The sequence below is a fragment of the Aulostomus chinensis genome, chromosome 20, assembly GCF_037954235.1.
Source record: "Aulostomus chinensis isolate RoL2024-O1b breed Wild chromosome 20, RoL_Achi_v1.0, whole genome shotgun sequence".
NCBI lineage: Eukaryota > Metazoa > Chordata > Actinopteri > Syngnathiformes > Aulostomidae > Aulostomus > Aulostomus chinensis.
In genome coordinates, this window is record NC_141339.1 from 19964880 (window position 1) to 19973687 (window position 8808).

Here is an 8808-nt window from a genome sequence, read left to right on the forward strand (position 1 = left end):
CTTTCACCCAGTGACAGTGTGTCTTGGCTCTTATTTCTTCTCTGCCAATCAGTGTCTCGATGCTGGGCTCAGAAGCTGTCAGGGCAATTGCTGCGGCTCTCCTCTAAACTTACTTGCCTTAGGGCCACCTTTTCCTGTCCTTTCACTCCATTTTCCTTTTTCATTAACCTAATCGCTCATAGTCTGATTTCCCTTCGCCTTTCCCCTTCGCTAGTCCTCTGGCCCATCCCAGAGGGGAACATTGTGAAGGTGAATCTGCCGATTAGCGTCCAGCTGACGTACTGTCCCCCTCTAGATACGACCTCCATTGTATCTCATCGGACCATCTCACAGAGCAGCAGGGCAGCCAGTCAGAGTCTGGATAGATACAAAGATAGATAGATAGATAGATAGATAGAACAACTCTGCTTTGGCGAAGCAATCAGGTATTCCATCGAGGAGGAAATTCTGGGAAATCTGTACCTTTTGATTGTTAAACCTTGATGGAGATTACTCCATTGGCGCAAATATATCAAAAACAGTAGAATGTTGGTGGTTAAAAGCGTCCAAGTCAACCTGAGTGATGGTCTACTCAGCCAGTTAAAATTAGAATACAAGCCGTGTGTGCCGGGCCTGAAATGCAAAATGTTACCCGATCAACAGCAGTGCAGTTTGATTTAAGCGGTGCAGTTAACAGGTGCGATTTCTAGACGCTGAAGGGAGGCAGAAACAACTCATGAGAAGGTTTCTTTAAGCACCGTTTTATGAAGGGATGGGATGAAGTATTTATCGTAATACGACATCAAATATCAATATTTTCCTTAAAACATTCCACATCGCTGTTTTGATCAAGACTATGAACTTTGTCGTAAATTGTTATACTGACAGGTGGCACAGTGGTGCAGTGTCGCCTCACAGCAAGAAGGTTCTGGGTTCGAGTCCCGGCTCAGGCAGGGAAAAGACATGTAATTGGGGACTAGGCTGATTGATACTCTAAATTGACCGTAGGTATGAATGTGAGTGTGAAGGGTTGTTCGTCTCTGTATGTTGGCCCTGCAGTGGACTGGCGACCTGTCCAGGGTGAACCCCGCCTCCCGCCCATATCCGCTGGGATAGGCTCCAGCCCCCCCTCCGCAACCCATAACAGGAATAAGTGGAATGGATGGATGGATGTTATACTGACACCCTGAATAAAAACCCTGATGTATGAACGTAGGTTAACTGTCTCACAATACATTGATTATTGCAGTCATTGTTTCGTGACACTATTGTTTGGGTGCGTCAGAGTATGAGTGTGTTTGTTTGGGGGTTTTTTGTATTTAGACTTTTTAAATCAGTGTAGACACTCTCTGACAGAATACTGCTTTCTCTTGGAAAATCTTTATCTTTGTGAATCAGCGATCGTAGCTGAATCATGGAGTGATTCATTACTTACTCGTTTACAGTTCCTCTCACAATTGGGTTTGGTTCAGGCTACAGAAGTGCTGGTCTGTGTTAATATGCACCCTTTCACACCTTTAACCGACCATTACAAAGGCTTTCTGTCTGACCTTCTGATAGAAAGACGTTCTGGCAAAACGCCTGGAGGCAAACATCTCCCTGGTGCCGACACTAACTGCGCCGCGGTTACTACCCATAATGCACGGCAGAGTCTTGAGCCCCCGTGAGTGGCTCTGCAGGCTTGACTACCATCCATCAAGGGGAAAATCAAACCAGCTCAGACATGCATGGCTCTTATTGAATTCAATTGGATGTAAATGCAAGCAACTCATCATTTGTAAAAATGATTTTGGAACATTGCTTATATTGAGTTCCATTACATTCCTTTATGGACTTTTGGAATGTTTAATTGGAGTGGAGTTAAGAAGTTTGAGACGGTTTTCAGCTGTATTACTTTAAATTATTCAAAACTGGTTCATCAGGGAATTGTTTTCTCTCCATTACATTATTGGTTTATGCAAAGCAGAGAACAACTAGCTGCTGGGATTTGAGAGAGAGAGAGTGTGTGTGTGTGTGTGTGTGAGTGTGTGTGTGTGTGTGTGTGTGTGTGTGTGTGTGTGTGTGTGTGTGTGTGTGTGTGTGTGAGACAACTGTTAAGTGGCGAAGGCTTTTTCTTGTCTGTGGTTTAGAGTTTCCTCAGTTGTATTTGGAGACACTTCGGCCTGAAATTTCAAGCAAAAGTGTCCCGCGAGCTTTTGAAGAATCTCAAGTGCAGGTGAGTCGTGCTCCAACATCCACTTTAATTTGAGATTTTATTTGTGTCGTAAAATATCTCCCATTATTTATTTTTCACGTTTTTTTCGGGGCGCGTCCGGGGGGGGAAACATTCTTCCAGCAATGTTGTGGTTATTCACTTCAACCATCCACCCACGCCTGGCACCCTGGCACCTTTTTTCTTTTTTTTTTGGGCCCCTCTACACCCATAACTTATAATAATCACCTGATTATCAGTGTCATACCCGACAGTCATTATTGAAGACTGCAACCTGAGCAAAAGATCAGCAGTTTAATGCAAATTAATAATTGTCACCTGTAAGTATTACACTGCGACTGTATCGGCACACACATTCCCCTCAGTGATAAAGTCTTTATTGAAATAGAAAAGACAATAAACTAAAAAAAAATATATATATATTTATATATTAAAATGTTTGTCTTTTGATCTTTGTATGTTCTAAAACTATTTTTTTGCATGTTTTTTTATGTGATGTGAAGAACTTGTATGCAGCAGCACAAAGTTCAACATCAAATAAAGTAATTTAATGATATTTGCACGACTTGTACTTTAAATGGATTTAAATCAATCACGCTCAGGTACGACTGTGGAAGCCCGCCTGGCGCCTGTGTCATGGATTATTGGCTGATGGTCGAACAACTGCGCTTATGATTGACTGTGTTTTTAGAAAATAGATTTTCAAGACAAACATTTTTTTTTTTTTTTTAATTGTCGCTGGTTAAATAAATCCCCATAATCCCAGAGACTCTCAGTCTGACCTGGGATTAATAGAAAGACTGATGCCTTTCAGGGTCAGACACAAAATGTGAGAGCGAAACATTAAAAATCAGATTAAGAGACTCTTGTCCTGCCACCTTCAGAGTAAAAGTGCCATTAAATGAATCTAAGGAACTCTGCAGTCCTTCAGGGATGACACTCACTCAACCGGACCAGGACTTCAGCTCTCGCTACCCTCGTGCTGCACTTGAACCTCAAAAAAATGTGCCACCGCATGTCCTCATTAATGGGATTAAAATGGAAGCGCTGTGCATATTCTAATACAATTGTGTGATTACAGATTAAAAACCATCCAATATATTTAGGCAACTGTGTTTACAGGCTAGGTTTTACTTTCATTATTGACTCAACTAAATCATAATTGAATTTCTCTTGCTCCTGGCTGGTGCCTGTTCCAGCAACTTGCAAGGACAAGAGGGCGGGGCAAACCTCCACAGAGACGGAGCGCCAAGACTCACACTTGAGTAAACCACGCTAGCACAAAGGAGGGGAAGACAACCGGCTCCAGGAAATACCTTTGATTTGTTGAGACCGCTAGATTTCTCTGGTGAAATGCTTATTCTTGGCCCGGAGAGAAACAGCCTCCATCTTTGCTCTCTGTTTACCTGCTACACGGTGCTGTTTGACTGATTGTCAACAGAATTACACAAAAGCTACAAGGCCAATTTATACCAAACTTGGGGGGGGGGGGTTAGAATGGGCCGAGGACAAAGCTATTAAATATTGGGTTGGATTATTCATGGCTCCACCTGGTGCAAAGAGGATATAACATTGTGTTGTCTTTACACAGTGTACAGCAACATAAAATTTAGTTCTCTAGCACCACCTATAGGACACAGGAAGAGACGTATCGCCACAGTGCAGCATTAGTCTGCTCCTCAATGCAGAAATCTCCGTAATATTAGGTTCCCTTCGAGCACACAGCTGACAGTAAAGCCTGAAAGTTCATCTCGATGTTCTCGAGTTGCAAATGCAATGCTAATATACAACCTGCAATACAAAAGTCATGCCAGGAGTTGTTTACCCTCCGCTGAGTGCAGGAGTTGTCCTCTGTTTTGCCTTTTTTGACATTCACTTATTTTGTTTCACTTTAAGCACAAGTCAACATTTAACTATTCGCATGTAGAATAAAACTCCATATTTTTCAGCAACGGCGTTGGCATTTGGAGGTCAAGGACATGCTGCTCCCAGCGAAGGCCGACACGCCACCCCTGTAGACGCCGTGACAGTCGTCAGAAAAGTCTCTGTTAGCATCTCTGGCGGATGAGTGGTTCTAAAAAAAAAAAAAAAAAGTGTGTATAACAAATAGGCTGATCTAAGAACAGCATCAGGGGGATTTGGTGAAAAAGAGCGGAGGGGGTGAAGTTCACCCTCTTATCCCTCCAGAATGTGCACCTCCCCTCTGTCACCCCTCCTTATCGCGATAACAATCAGGAGTAGAGGGAGAGGGAGAGGGAGAGGGAGAGGGAGGCTCCTATGAAGTCAGATAAAAGGACCCAGACAATCCCTCTGCTCATCCCACTTGTTTTTTAATATCAAGAGGGAAAATATCATAAGCTGTGTTGTCTTGGTTACACGAGAGGAGAGATGCTCTTTGAGTTCGGATCCGTTAGGAGGCATCTGTGTTCATTTGGAAGACGTGGGGGAAAAAAAAAAGTGAGAGTGAGACGAGAGGAGGAGTGAGCGCTAGGTTATCCTGACACCATTGTTTCAGCAGTGGTGATTCGGTGATTGGCGCGGACGCACGAGGTTCACGTACAGTACACTCATCCATATGTTGCATCAGTGAGCGGCGGAGAAGCGAGGGAGAGGTAGAAAGACAACTGGATGGGTGTTATGAAACAAAAGTGAGAGAATACGCTTTGATATTCATTCCTCTGTGGGTCTGATGGTGATATAACGCATGTTCTAAATTTTTCATTCCAGATGAAACGCAGTATGTAGGCTACATACCACATCATTGAACTTCTTTGAAAACAGTAATGCTAGCTCCTCTTCCAGAAAAAAAATAAAAAATAAAAACAGCAGTAGAACATCATCTTGTTTCCATGGTAAAAACTACACTGTTTGTTTGTTGGGATCCTGTCCTCTCCTGCACCTCCGTCTTACATAAAACCATAAGCTATTCTCTTTGTTTGTTATGAGCTTTTCTGCAGGGTCCCTTAGACTGAGAGACATTTTGAAAGCAGTTTTGATTTCAGTAACTGGAAGCAAATAATGCTGGCAGCTCAAAGAGTGAGGAACGCAAAGCAGTTTCTTGGTTGCGGCTGAAGCTTCGTGTAAATGGTTGCTTTGGTCTAAAAAGGATACGTCCTCCGTTCTGAAGACGCACGTGGGCCAATTAGCCTTTAACGGCAAGTCAGACCGAGTGGAAGTGAACGTGTGACGGTCACCTGATCTTCCTCGGGGAAAAAAATAGTTTATACCAAGGGGCCTTCTGTTCTTTTACACTGTTTTTAAACTCATAATAAGGCAGGATGCTGGCGGTGGGTTTTTAAATGTATTTAATAAATAGCTGGAGAATTATAAGACTTTTATTTGTACGTAGTCTTTTTGTCCAGACGTAGCTGAAGAAATATAGTATTTTTACCCTTCATTTAGAGTGAGTATATGAGCAGAATGGATCATGCATCCTGAACGCAACTGCATGGTGCTGTTCTTATACAGCAGAAGAAGACTTGATTTAAGTCCTAAACTGTAGGACGAGAGGCTCCACCTGAGTGTGTTGTGACTGTGGTGCAAGTAAAATTGTCCTGACTCATTCCACTCGTACTCAGATACGTATATTTAAGGGAAAAATACTGAAGTTTAGTTCATAAAGTGGACTGTTCTTCTTTGAGGTGGAGATGCACTTGCTCGCTCTTGGTTTAACCCTTCGATGCGAGGTCGTCAATAACTGGGTGGTCAGTGAGAGCTACGCAGGATCCCTTTTGTCTCTGGTGATGACGCCTCAAGTCCCACAACCGCTCTGATTTTCAGTCAGACGGGAGCGACGGGCTCTGCGTTCCGAGAGTTGTCAGAACGGAGCTGCTACTCAAACCATCGCGATGCACTTTTGCAGACAGAATCAGCGTTGGAGGGTCTAAAAATGAACATTTCTTACATTTGATGCCAACATTTATCCTCCCTATTTCCTGTAATGGCAGCAAACTGAAACATTTGGTGTGTAGGATCAAAAGGACACTTATTCAGGGCTAAAAGTTTATGGATTTATCCTGCTTTGTACTTCTGCCCCAGGACTGGACCTCTCTTTGTGGAAGGGGGCACAAAGTGAGGTCCGGAAAATTAGTTTTTAAATGGAGTTTGATGCAGAAGAAGTTAACTTGGCATGCAGGAGCCCTGGCATCAACCCCATCGAAAAACCTTTGAAATAAATAGAAACGTCAGACTTCTGACCCGGCACCGGTGACCCCCCTGGGATGGGTTCCAACGGCCGATGTTGGATCCTGTTTGCAAAATACCTGGATAATTTAGGCTCAGAAGCAACAACTTAACAATTATTTTATCTTGCAGCTCTTTATATTTTTTACAGCCATGTTAAAGACACAGATCAGACATCTGCAAAGTCCCAGCTTTCTTCATTAAACGGAACGCCGCCTTTCAGATTGTTTTTTTTTTTTAATCTCTGTATGATTGCTATTGATTCATTCATTATATTTAATTATTTATGGCTATTTAATTCGATCGGTCGTCTCTGTGTTCGTAAAGTGAGTGGTACTGTAAAGTGTAATTTACTGTAGAAAATTAAGTCTTCATAACCAAAATGTGCCTGCTGGGAGACTTATTTCATGCCTCCTCTTATTCACTGTCTAATTCCTTTATTTTATCGTCATGCTGTTTCCTCTTTTATTTCATGTTGGTGTTGTTGTTTATCACCGTCTAATATTATCCCTCAGTGTCGAGGGCTTTGTTTGCCAGGACGCCATTTTTATCTCCTCTCCTTCCCACTCACCGGGACAATTCACTCCTCCAAGGTTACGCTTGTAGCAAAGAATTTGGTCTTGATAGACAAACATACACAGCAACAAACACGCACAACAAGAGGTTTTTTTTTTGGATTCTCTACGCTCCAAATTAAACTTTGACGCATCCGTGGGATTCAAACCTGGCAAAGAGAAGAAGTGGGGAACGGTAATCTTAAAAAAAATGCACAAAAAAAGGTCTCTACATTTGGCAAATGCTTCTAATAAAAGCTGGAATGGCAGTGGAAGACACTCATTGTTTTACTGTAGAACCCGAGAGACGCGTTCCAACAGCAGCAGGCCATATGTTGCTTTCTGATGGTGCTTTGTTTTTCTCTGATTCGCAGATGAAGATTTAAATCTCTCGGGTTTTTGAGCGTGAGCATGTGCACGTGTGTGTTTGTGTGTGGGAGAGTGGGAGATGGACTCCGTTAGTGGCAGAGGTTCACCACAGCTGCGGTGTTTATCCAGGCCGGCACAGGGGAGGGTCACCCAGAGCGGATGCCAGAACAGCACATCTGTGGCCATCTGCACGGTGAAGTGGGTTCTCCCTCTGGAGCGAGGCACTCTTCTCTCCAGGCCCATATGGGACATTGCATATCTCTGTCAACCATGCATGAGCACATCTTGTGTCTTGGACCCGCGTTGAATCTCCCTCGGGTGCACATCAGCACTCTCCAACACTGTAATGTGGTGATGATGCACCTCAGCCTTTGACCTTCTCATTCTAAGATTATCCTCAGCATTTATATTGCCAACAAATAATAGACTGTTTACAGTGATGTACTTGAGCCAAACTGGACTAAATTATACATTTGTGAGGGATTCCTTCAGTGTTGGGTTGCTCTAACACACATTTCTGTATTTACAGCGCCGAGATGGCGCACAGTCAGGAGTCCATACCAATTCATCACAAGTTTAAGTTCAGGTTTAAACCATGCGAGTTGATGCTCAGCTCCACTTCTTCACCTTCTCGCTGAGAAACATTCAAGATCACGCTCAAAGAACTGGTTGGGTGTCCGTTTCGTTACATAAGAACTGCATCGCTTCAGTCTTTTCAAGAAACGTAAATTAAAGTCTATGCATGTTCTTTTTCTTTCAATAGAACACAGTCGTACGTAATTACATCACTCGCAGAAAACAGTTGAAAGAGACTTTATGTAATGGTAATAAAAATATAAAATGAATTGATTTTAATGTCAAACTACATAATTCATCCTCAAGCCAAGAAGGAAAGATATGTCACATATCTTTGTTACCTTTCAAAAATTAAAATTTCCTGCTCTCTATATTTCATAACATGATTCAATGTTTGCTACTTCTGAACAATTGAAGTTTTGTTTGTTTTGTTTTTTTAAATGTGTCCCACGAGACGTCATATTTTTTTCTTTCTAAGTGAAAAACAGGCATGCAAATAGAAGGACAATTAAATGCAACATGAGTTTAAAATCAAAAATAGCAGCCGTGTTCATCCCGAGGAAGAAATATGTTGCAGTATTGTGTTTCTTAATAGGTCTTTGGACAGCAATGTTCATGCAAAGTGGTTAAATATCCAATATTGACCACGGACGGGATGCGTTTTCTAGGTGGAAGGAAATCACTGCTTGCTTTAGCCTTTAAAACTCAGATAAGAGAAGCAGAGTTGGATGTGGAAGTCATGGTAACCTAAAATCAGTGAGTAGGATACACAAAAGAGAGATGATAACTTTAGTTCAAGGAGTTAAGAAAACAAAAAACGCCACTCCAGGGAAGAAAAGAGGCCTCAATTCCTGTTGCACCTACTTGACAGCCACTTTCTCTTCATCTGCCTGTGTTAGCCACCTCTCTCCCCTCTGATTAAGACTGGTAATGAGG